General features: G+C 33.4%; 1 protein-coding gene across 1 annotated transcript in view; it reads right to left on the bottom strand.

The window, feature by feature from the left end:
- Nucleotides 1–12,904, bottom strand: part of SKAP1 (src kinase associated phosphoprotein 1) — a 257,023-nt gene that overhangs the window by 172,183 nt on the left and 71,936 nt on the right. The window lies entirely within an intron of this gene.

The following is a 12,904-nucleotide window of genomic DNA, read 5'->3' as shown; positions in this document are numbered from 1 at the left end:
GATTCCTTTATCTCTCAGAGACAATCAACCTTCAGCCAGAGGAGTGTAACCTTAAAACCTCATAACTCAATTTAACATAGTGTTAAAGTTTGGGGGGATATTTGTCAGTGCTAGAGCTGATATAATCAGTCTGAGGGACCCTAGAACAAAGAGCAGTGGGTGAAGAGCGTGTCACCTCCATGCACATTCGTTTCCTTGATGAACAAGGAGCTATTAGCTGCAGAGAAAGCATTATCTAGGTGAAGAATGATGCCGATTGTCTTAGTTGCTTCTCCTGAAATTGTGGAGTAGAACATAGGGTCCCAGTGAGTTAAGGAGCAGTTTCTGTTACTGTGGTGTTGGGGATTTTTTAAAAATTAAGTTTAATTTGGGAGGGTATGTAGACACATAGCTCTTCTTCAACAGCAACTGAAATCAATTTGAGACATAGATCTCTTTTTAACCTCTGCTCTTACCTCATTAAATCAAAAAGTTTTAAAATATTCAATTATACAAGACTTTAAAAAAGTCTAGTTGGGTTAAACACTAGCTTTTATGCAAAATTCAGAAATATTAACCAGAAGGACTGGTTAATAAAACAACTAAGGAAGGAGACAATATATTCATTGAGCATGTGGCTTTTTGAAGGGGCACACACCATCTTCAAAATTTAATTCTCAATAAATTACAAACTTTACTCTAATTGCAAACTTCCATATAAAATATTATTTCTAGGTTCATCTCCCCAATAAAATTGTTTACCACTTAACAGAGTCTCTTCACATTATGTTTTAAAATTAATCATTGCTCTTACTGATTCTAAGTAGAAATGTAACCTGTAATGCATTTTTAAAAGCCAATTCATAATTTACTTTTTTAAAAAACTACATGCATTTTTTAAAATTATATTTGTTATTTAAAAATTTTTTCTTTAATTTTATCATTCAGCAAAGTTTACTATATTATTACAGCTTTAAATCACTGATAACATTTATAAAAGAATAACAATATTAACTCTTCTCAGAATGCAGGTTTTCCGGCTTTAGATGTAAAATTTTATTCTTATTTTTGCTGAATACACTTAATTTTATCATTTTTTTTTACATGTTCTCTGGATATGCTGGACTATGGACTGATAATTTAAGTCAGCATCTTAGAAATCCAGGAACTTTCATATAACAAACTCATTAAAATATATTTCAGAATCTGACTCAGACAACAACATAAAATATATGCTTTTATCATTTAAAAAATGACTAGCATATTTCATTTTAAAAGGATAGTAAAAGTTTCTTAATCAAAAACTTCTCAGGGATTTTTTACCACATGGATTTACTGCAAGCCTGCTGTATCTGCCAGGCCAGTAAACCTGCCAGCCTACCTCAGTCAATATCTCACGTTGAGATGCTATGTTTTAAAAATCTTCCTGATCAGGTAAATATTATAGGATATATTCTTTTCTAACCCTGCAGATACAGCTTTCATGGCGACATTTATGAGAGCTGAAAGGATTGAGGGAAAAATAAAGCCCATACGGCTTTTTAGGTTTTTTTTTTAAATTCTTTATTGGAATTTCAATAATTCATTTAGCAGAGTGTGCAAAAAATTTCATAGAAATCTTTTCTTAATTTTACACCTTTGCCATATATTGAAAATCACACCCAGCATGCTCTTACATCACTTGGACTGAAAAACAGAGTATGTTAGAATTGTTGTGAGTGATAACTTGGGTAAGAGTTTAAAGAACATCATAACTAAATCAGACAGAACTCAATTTTTGCCTATTCTATACAGGAAAAGTAAACTTAAAGTTATCAAACTTTTTACCTAGGTCTGGCTTCTGCAGTGCTAGAACAGGATGTCTGTGACATTCTGTACAGTGATTCATACTATAACAGTCATAATTGTAACACACAGTAATGTCACACTGTAACAACCGTAAGTGAACTGTAAAATGTGCCATAATTACTAATTCAACTGTTAGAATTCATGAAATCACCACTTGTGCAATTCCAGTAATTTCCCCTTAACTAACTTCTTAAAACAAATAAACAAAAAAGAATATAAAAAACAATAAAAATGCTGAAGGAAGGTCACCGTCAGATATAAAGTGTAAACATTCTAAAAGTTTATAAATTTTTATGCCTTCACAAGTTAATCCCCATTTATTTTTGCAAGATCTATTTAGTGGAATAACCTAGCCTTCCTAACTGGACTGGAATTAATATCTATTTTTCTAACGTTTGTTCTAAATTTCTTTGCACCTGATATGCAAAGTCATTATTCATGCATGTACCTTTCTCTCTCAGATAGAGCTGGGACTTCTTATATAGCCAAAAAATGTTTTTCCACTGGCAAGACAAGCTTTATGTATGGTCTCTTAACACTAAATAAATCATATATTTTTTAAAAGTTAACATACTTAAATTATATTACAATTTGATAATTTATCCATGAAACAAATACAAAAGCAGTATAAGAAGTTGCTTTTTTGAAAAGCAGGATTTGAACAAGTCAAAAAAGCAGGAATAAGTTTTCCCTGCTTTGCTCCTTTTTAATGTATCTCATCCTAAACGAAAAGGGAATTTTAATGAATTCCAAATTAAGGGGGAAACACTTAGAAAGCAACATTACAAATTTAAATAAATGTTTGGTTTTTGAAGAAGCAAACATGCAAAAGATTCCACACGAAGAGCTCCTTGAATTGCCCTGGTATTCCTTAGGAAAATTCAGAAAGATGCTTGCTTTACAGCTGAAGGCATTTACACATACAGAGTGAGAAAGCAAGGAAGAAAGAAGTAATCTGCTTCTTGAAACTTTCAGCTTCAAGGATATGATGAAGAAAATAATAATGATTTATTATATAATAAGACATTTAAGGAAAACTCAGATGTAGTTTCCTAGGAAAATCTCCTCTATCCTATACTTTAACAACGACCATGACACTCCAACAGACCCTCTTACATCTCCTTATAGCTACAAAGGTCAAACTTGGGCAAACAATTTCTCTATCATACTGTTATTAACGGTAATCATCCAAGAAATTGGTCATTATAATTTCTCTATTTTTAACGCTAAAAGAAAGAATACAAACTCTTAAACTGATAAATAAGTTTGGGTTAATAAATAACTATTCTAAAATGAATCTTTTTCTAATAGCCAAGTAAAGACATATCTCTAAGTGAGAAAGCTACATTTCAGAGAGCTTTGTGAAAAATACACATACATAATTTAAAATCAATAGTCAAAGAAGGTGTATCCAGGAGAAGTTGACATTTTTTGGTGACCAAACTAATTGCAATATTCATGGTAGTAAATAGTACAGGTATAACTAAGGGCCATTTTCTGCTTCTCTACTCATAAGTATGTTCCCAAGTTTTCATGAAAATCTACAATTTAGTCTGTCTCAGGAAAAGTGCAGCCTTTACACGAAAAAAAATCAGATCTAGCAGTTGCCTGAGAAACCTGACACAGATCAAGAAATCGGAGTGTATAAGATCACCTAACCTGATTACAGATAAATCTCAAAAATGTTATGCCAAATTATTGTTTTTTGAGAAGTGTAAAAATTAGACTATTCCTATGAAGATCGTAAATGCTTTGTTATTAAGACGTTTCATCCTTAGGTTTGTTAAATTTAGTCTTCAGATGCTCAGAGGAATGTCAATACTAACAATTAATAAAGAGCTGAGATTAAAATTTTATTCACACATCTTAAGGGAGAAGCCCATAAAGTGAATTAATTTTCCTATTTAAAAAAACAAAACAAAACAATTATCACCTCTTCAAGTGAGGGAGAAAAAAGAGAATCAGCCAAAATCACCAGTTTTCTATTTAATATTTAAATCATTACAACAGTCTCACTCATTTCACCTGTGACCGACCCCTTTTCATTTTGTTCTGCTATGTCTACGCCATTCTTCTCTTGCAATTCCTCAATTAGTGTAATATTCAATTTATTCCCTTTCGAAAAAAAATTAACATTAAAAAGCATGGTCTCAAATTTGTTTCTACAGTTCTCAGAATTGCTAAATAGAACCCCATATTTTCATTGGAATGTGACTTGAGCATTAAGGCAATCTACCTTAACCATTACTCAAGTTTTTTGAGTAGCTTAAAAAAAAAAAACTACTTAGGGAGTGTCTAATTTTAATCTCTTCACTTCCTGGATTGACACGTAAGGCATAGTAACAGCAACTCCTTAACGGTTCTCGTCTACAGACCAACTATTCCAAGACAGAAATGTTATTTTTAGTGGTCTCCTAGAAAAACAAACATAACTTTGTACTACTTGTAGAAATTTTTCCGCAGGCAATACACATGAATTCATTTGCATGCCAGTTCAATCTTCCCTTCAGATTTTTGCTACTTAGTAAGACCTTTATGAATATCTGAAATGTGTCTACCATAGAAGGAATGCTACAATAATAAATTACGAAGCTGGTAAAATTAATGTTACAGGTGATACAGGATATGTTTAAATCTGTTAGAAATGCTAACCACATCCATTTATAACAACAAAGAAAAGAGTACCTGTAAATTTAGTTTAAAATTCATATCCAAGCCTCCCTAATTTATGTATTTAGGAATATAAAACCCTCAAGATTATGGTTTTATTTTATTTGTCCTCCTCCTGACTTGTGTAATAAAAATATACTGAAATTATAGTTATAAGAAAGTAATATCTTTTAGGTTTCAGGGCATTAATAAAAGAACAGGAATTTCTCAGATCTGAGTGTGTATGCACTTGGGTATGTAATTTTTAAATTCCTAGAGTCATTCCCTATGCTCACATGTGGAGAACTTAGATATCTTAGCCTTCCTCTTCAACTAAAACAAAACAATCCAGAAAAGCCCAAAAGTAGTATTTTCTTTTACCACAAGAGGGGGCTAGAGAATTCTGATCTCTTCTAAGGTCTATAAAACCCTCTTAACTGCTACTTTATAGACATTCAATTACAACAGGCCATAATACATTAAGGCATTAAAATACACATATATCCCAACATATGCCAAAGCAAGCACTACACTGGCATGCCCAGCAGATGATCACCAACACGAACATCAAATAAACACTTAGGCGTCTTCTAGTGGTTTATACGAGATTTTATGCTTTAGTACTTCCCTCCCCAAAACGTAGATCTCCTGGTTAGGTGATCCCCTTGGAATGGAAAATATCAAGGAGTGTGATAAAATGCCTAAGAACTGGAGAGTATGACAGGGGCAGAGCGAGGTAAGGATTAAGAGAACTGAAATTTATGTGGTTTGGAAAAGTGAAGACTCTGGGGATAAATGTTCACAGTCTTTAAATACCTTCTAAAGGTAACAATATAAATGAATTAGGGGAATTATTCAGTCTTGGAAGATGGTATAGAAAAGAGCAATGGCCTGAGACTAAGGAAGGAAAAGTTTAGGTTAGACATGAAGAATAAATTAGTATTAATAGTTGGGCGGGAAAGATGTCCTGCAAAGCATAATCGCTATATTTGATAATTAATTAAATGAGATATTAGTAAGAATGATGTGAATTCATTAGAAGGGCTAGATTAGATAACTCAAGTGATTTTTTCCCCTAAGCTGTGACAACCTCTAGACCCAGCTATGTACTTGGGCATTCATAAATGTCTTTCAATGATGATAATGATCATTTGTAGAGAGGAGAGCTCATGATCCCAGTTAATCCTATATTTTGTTGATTAAAACAAAATCTGGAGTACTATTATGAAAAAAACATGATTATAAAATTAACCATGACAACAATGATGTTTATCTTTTGGAGAATTCCATTAAAATACACTATCATAAGTCATATCTTAACAGTTTATAGAAATGGGTCTGCAAATTGGATAAAGGCTTCTATAAGTGAAAACTTTCCACGAAGGAATAACTTCCCTATAAATCTCAATTTTACAAGCCAGAGAAACTACTCTGTACAATCTTTCTTCCCCATTGGACTAGTGTATCTGGGCTTAAGCTACTTAAGGCCCAACATAAAAAAGGCTGTCACTCAAAGTCAGAAAGGCAGTCTAGAGCATAGTGTAATACAGTTTATGAATTCAACAACCCTTCCCTAGCAGATCGTAATATTCTAGATTAACAGGTGCTTCAGCATTGTTTTAAACAGCTTATTAACATTTACTTTTTACCTGAAAAGTCAGAGTTCTATGATAGGCCAAAAGAATTTATAGCTAGCAGTAAAACAAAGATCACCAAAGCATGAAGAGTTGAAAAAATATATATATAAAGACACACACATATATATAAAGTATAAATATAAATTTATATTTATATAAATTAAGTATATGTATCCATATACTTGGCCCAAAAGTTTTATGCTTAAACAAAATTCTTTCACTTTTAACGGAATATTAAACTTTGAGGTAGAAATGGTTAACGGCTTTGGAGCTTGAGGAAGGACAGTCTGGTGGTTAAAATCATACCTGAGAATCCAGAACTCTAGAACTTTAGACACGATTGTCTTAGGTAAGGTAGCTAACCCTCGGGTGATTCAGTGTTCATCTATAAGGCAGATGCTACATTTAATTATAATGCATTTATAGATTCTAAGAACAAGGTAATTGAGCATGGTATATAAGATTTTCTAATAAATAGCATGCAAAGATATATAATCCCTCCCCACCTCTGACTGATTTATATATCAGATAAATATATTATGTTAGCAACCAAAACACTGCATATCATTTTACCACCACCGTAATGACCACACTAACATCTTCAATAATCATATACCAGAACTTTCACATTACCATTAAAATTGTTGGTGAGTTTAGAATTTGGAGAGAAACAAAAAATACTTGAGGCAGTATGAAAAAGCTTAATCTCATCTGCCAAGTCACTCACTTAAAAATCAGCTATTTGCACAGCCACTATTATTTCACTACTAATTAGTGTAAGCTCAATAAATATTTGACGTTTCAAAGAATGGGCTTTTGGTCATACTCCCAGTCTGGAAAAGACTACTAAAAACACTTTGGCCACGGCGCAGCCCAAATATTGTCTTGACTTTCTTCCAAACTACTGCAAGTGCAACCAATTGTTTTTTTCTGCAAACTCTGTCCCTGATAATCAACACTTGATTATGTATCAAATACTTCGTTGTGGGGCTGTCTAATCTTCTCTTCGACTAGATTATTTACTCACTAAGGAAAGGAATCACATCTTATTCCTCTTTGTATCCTCTACACAGCCTGTAAACTCATGATTGAATAAGGGCATTCAATATAGGTATTCAATAACTAACTCTTCATTGGCAGTATATTAAAATCTATAACATGGACAAAAAGGCCAAAAAAGATAACTAATTAGATCTATGTCAAATCAATTCAAGGGCTTATTGTATGTTATTCATAATTATAATTGTTAGCATTTATGGAGCCCTTTGAAATTCTTTATAAAATGTATCGCTCCCAAATCATTCTGGGAAGAAGATAAGAACATATATAGGCCAGAGAGACACACATGTCTGAAGAACTTAACTAAACCTTGTGAGAAATAGCTTAAGAGCCATGATCAGGCCCCCTGCAAAGCTGTTTGAGTCTGCACTGAGAAGCATGCTGAGATCATGCAGGTGAAGGGAGACATGCAGTGTGGGCTGGGGCAGGCCACTCCAGGGAGGCAGTCTTGGTTTCTGTACTGGCTGTCTTGCTAGCGATAGCACCTAGGCACTTAGCCTCTTTAACATTTAGTTTCCTCTTTGGTGAAACAGAGATAAGATTAGGTGATTACCAAGTCTCTGCCAGCTCTAAAATGCCATGATTTTATGTAAACACTTGGGTTAATTTGCAAGGAGTTTGTTCTAGTGAAAGAAGTATTATGGAAGATCTCCAGCCATTGACACACGTGATAGTGCTTCACCGGGCACTGGATGGAAGGTTAGAGTTTAAACCCGCACCAACAGCCCAACATGCTGGGCTGAAGGATGAAAAATGAGTAGTTCCTAGACAGATAATTGTTATTGTTTTTTTATTCTTCACAAAACATGTATAATCCTTGGTAATCATTTGTTTAAGTTATATAAATTACTGTCAACTTTGAAACCCAGTTTGTCATCTTCATCTGTGATTTATACCAGACTACATAAACGACATGATGTCTTAGATCTAATAAGACATTTATCTTCATGAAAGAGGCCACTGCGATCCTAGTGACAGCTTACTTACCCTTATCACAATTAACTCAACATCGAGGCCTTAATTTCTCCCAGTGATCTGAAATCTGAGGGACTCACCTGAAGCCAACAGAAACTTGTTCAGAAATCTGCCATGCTCATGAAAGCATGTGTTTTACAGTAGAATTCATTCTTTGGTCCCCAAAACACAGATATGGAAACAAGTTTTGTCGTCTTCCATAGTGTGCAGTCTAAACACACACACATAACTTCCATTGATGTTGACAGGAGTCATGTGCCTTTATCAAAGAAAAATATACCTGCGCGCAACAAAGATGAAAGCGACTGTCTGAAGAATAAAAGGAAAATGAGATAAATGCTTGTTTGTATGTATGTATGCATGGATGTTTATTTACATATTTATATACGGACAGACACTAACTTGAGTCACTTTCATTATCTTTATATCATAGAATAAAAAGGGCATAAAAACTCTAAATATGTTTGCATAGTTTATGTAATTTAAAAAAATACATGAAGAAAGTAATGGGCTTGACCCTATCAGTGAGAAGGAAGCAAGTGGCTTGCTGTTTTTGGGCCGTTAACTCTTCAATCTACTAGGGTACCAGTGATTGAGCCTGCAATAGGTTTCTAACATTCAAGTAAAGCAGCCTAAAATACGCGCATTTTCTTCCAAAGTTGTCAGCAGGATTCACCTAAGATCCACCTGATCAGTGAGGTCGCTTACCGCTAATCACTGCATCATTAATTGACATTCACCTTAGCAGACATTGTAAGAAGTGCAGTTTATTTATTCCATGAAACAATATAATTTATACACTAAAATCAGGACTTATACATGACTCACAGCAATGGTAGTCTCAAAGCGGCTTGTGAACATTTTTTATACCCATTGAGAACGAAGTCTATCAGGGGAGCTCTGAGTAGACTTAGATGGCAAAACTAGCTTAATAAGTGCAAGTTCTAGGGCTAGGATTTCAGCTCAATAAGAGGAAACCTTTTTAAACAATTAGAGCTTTTTACATTGACCTTTAAAATGTAAAACAAAACAAGGAGAAATGTATAAATCTACAACTGTAATTGGAGATTTTAACACAATCCTTTCAGCAGATAAAAGAAAAGCTGGGATATAAAAGATTTGAAGAATACTATTTACAAGTATAAAAATAGTAAAAGTGTATTCAATAAAGACTTCGAGAGTGCACATAAACATAAACTGATCATTACTAGGCCATAAAAGAAGTCTCGATAAAGTCCAAAGAATCTAAATAATATTTAGACTATGTAATAATATTAGAAGTCAAAATAAAAAAGCAGGTTTAAAAATCCCTAGAAACTAAAACAAAACAAATCAAAACAAAAATCAGGAAAATAACCTTACAAAAATGCTTCTAAACAGCATGTAGGATAAAAAGGATATCATAAAAGAAATTACAAAATACTTGGAATGGAATTATAAACTATAATGAAAGTACATATCAAATTTGGTAGGATACAGTGAAAGTAGTATTTAGAGGATAATTTTTAGCTTTCAATACATTCATTTTTTTAAATGAACATTATATTCGGTGGAATAAAAGCAATTAGGAGAATGAGATGTAAAGCCCATAAGTGGGTGTTTCAGAGCACAAAACCCCAGCTATTCAGAGCTTTTCAAAAAGCAGCAGCTTTGCAATCTATTGGAATCCTACCCCACCCCCATGGATTGGATGTATCATCCTTGGCCAAGTCAATTAATTTCTCTAAGCCTCAATTTTTTTACCTGTAAAATAGGGATAACAGTACCTTCCTCTCCGAGCTGGTTTGAAAATGAAACGAGAATCCACAAAAAGCACTTAGTACAGAATAGTAAGCAGTCAATAAATGGTTCCTGTTTCCAGATGACTATCATCTCTTCCAACTCCCAGATTCCATGATTCTAACTTTGGTATAATGAAATTTAAGACAAGCATGAATTTCAGCCACAAAAATCTAATCAGTAAATTAAACCTTCATTTTTATTTCACAATACTAAAGTAGTTGTATTTAAAACATATTCTTACTCCCATTAGGAAAGATATTAACATAATATCTTCTTCCTATCATTATTACAGAAACAAAACAATGATCGACAAAAGCTAGTCTATTGCTATTCATAATATTAAATCCCAAACTGACTTTTATTTCAGAACGAAAATGGAAAGCAGAGAAATGTAAAAAAAAAAGTGCTAAAAATAAAACCATAAAAACTGATTTGTTTTATTTTCAAGGTATTCTATATATTTTTCAATGTACCTTTCAGTAAAGGTATGGAGTTGAAAATGGCTATTATTGGTACTTTAACAGGTCTGCAATTTCTTTTAAATCAAGTAGCATATAATAAATTGATGAATAACAGGTTCTTCACTTATTCATTATTATTCTCCTCCAAAGATGGTTACAGGTGTTTACTTTTCTAATTCTATTTTTCATTTTGCTGAAGAATAAGAACCTTCTTTAACCTTCAACATCCTGCTATTAAAAAAAAACATTCTTTCTCATGTCTTCCCACATACATCTGTCCAATATCCATTTACTCCCTTTTCTTTAATTAGAATGTAATAACACGTAATAAATAATACACTATTACGGATTTTAGGTTTCTTCTCTTATAAAATAATTTTTTCTTTTTCTTCCAGAAGGAGTCACTATACCCTGTTTATAGAACAATCACTTCCCCCAACCCAGCTTTAAAAACTATATGTACATAGGGGTTCTTCATTACACTAATGAAATAAGTATACAGATACATTAAAATCCAGTGTATATTTTGGACAATGAAAGCAATCAGATCTTGAGCTTCATAGTTGGGTGGTTTTTGTATAATTATTGTATTCAGTGTTTCATACTACATTTTTTTCCTTCAATATCGTAGAAACCATGCCTCCCTAGGTTTAGAAATCTAAATGTTACTACTCGTTGGCAAGCTTTCATTCCCAATGGTGGGCTATGCTCTTGTTTGCAGGTGTCTCTCTGTAGAGTACAGCCTGCTGTTATCAGATTGAGGGCATTTACAAAGGAAAAGGAGAAGGAACTGTGATTAGTAGCAACATGCTCTCCTTTTTATGCATGGTTTAGCCTGTAACCTTGGTTTTCATTTTTTGCTGTGCACCTGGCCATGTTTCTATATTCTTCTGGATCTCTTTGTAGTTTTCACAAAAGCATGACCCAAACACGACTTGCACCATGGTTATTGCTTCTCATCACTGCAGTTATGGGTGGATGGGTCAGACTACATGTCCTTTTATAATTGTACATTTAGGGTATTGCTCTGGCTGTAGGTGGAAGGCAACAAAGCTGAAATATTTTTACAGTGACCTCTCATTTTCTAATAAAGATAAAATCCCAAAAGTCTAAAATAATATCACTACAAAGAAAATTAAAGAATATCTTTTCTTCCTAAAGAATCGGCTTAGCTATGCCACCAGCAAATGAAGACAATGCCTTTATATTTGTTTGTTTGCCTACTTATTAACAGTGTTTTCCCAGCGAGATGGTACGCTCTATGAGGGCAGGTATGTGTCCGATTTTTTACTGCATATTTCATGTACAGCTTAGGTTAATGCCTTCCTGTTACCTTGTAATCTCTAAATAAGTATTTGTTAAAATAATGAATAAGTAGCGTATCCAGTGTTACTCTTCTCTATAATGGTAAAATCTAGTTAAACAGGATATAAAGTGTACTTAAAAATTTTAACACCTTTCTAACCTTCTCTTTAATTTTACAGGAAAGGTATATATCTTTATTTTTCAGGGGAAGGAAACAAACACTTACCGTGCCCAGTATGCACCAAGCACTCAGGCACCATGCTAGATTCAGTGCTTTGCAGAAACTCATATTTAAACATTAACTCATCCTCCTACAATGAAAACTTGAACACATAAACAAGTCTATTCCTACCTCTTCCATTGACTGTGTCACTTTGGGAATTCTTTTAACTTTTAGGCACAGAACTAAAATTAAAATCTATTAAGTAAGAATTTAATACTACTAATATAGTTAACTCCTCTTTTATAGGGAACCATTATGGAAGAAAGTTTCCACTTTGGAATTTTCTGGAATTGTCCTCCTTCAACTCTAATTTTTGTTTTTTATTTCAACTATTTTTAATGAAAATATTTTTAAATATACTATGTTTAACCAGATGTCTGGAATATCAATCCATCTTTCTGGATAACTCAGATAAAGATAGTGGTAAGGATACCAGAGTGGTTAAGAGCAGAGGTTCTAGAACCAGACTGTGTAGGTGTACATCCTGGCATTACTACTTACTCGATGTGTGACCTTAGATAAGTTAACTTCCCTGGTTCTCAGTTTCCTTATCTACAAATTGAGGATAATCCTAGTATCTACCTCTGAGGGCTGTTCTGAGGATTAAATGATAATATACACGAAGTGCTTAGAACACAGATGCAAGGCACAATAGTAATTGCTCAATAAACACCAGCTAAAAAGTTTTACTTTATTAAGGTACTGAGCTCTTAGGGGAGAGTTTGGGCCATTTCTCTCTACAATACAATATGGCCACAGGCTGCAGTGTTTTTTGAGTTCCTATATAAATTTTGTTTTATTTATAGATTTTGTTTTCTATATAAAATTTTAATTGTTTCTCTGTTTCTTACTTCAATGTTATTTGTCAACTCATGCCCTTACAGTACCCCTTCTTCTAATGTGATGCTTCACTCTACTGTAACGATTAGAAATTTGTAGGAAGAGGAATCCCTGGTGAAGCTCAGCGGCTTTCCCAAGAAGAAGGT

The sequence above is a fragment of the Diceros bicornis genome, chromosome 18, assembly GCF_020826845.1.
Source record: "Diceros bicornis minor isolate mBicDic1 chromosome 18, mDicBic1.mat.cur, whole genome shotgun sequence".
Classification (NCBI taxonomy): domain Eukaryota; kingdom Metazoa; phylum Chordata; class Mammalia; order Perissodactyla; family Rhinocerotidae; genus Diceros; species Diceros bicornis.
The sequence above is the reverse complement of the archived record's forward strand: the minus strand, read 5'-3'. Positions and strand labels throughout refer to the sequence as shown.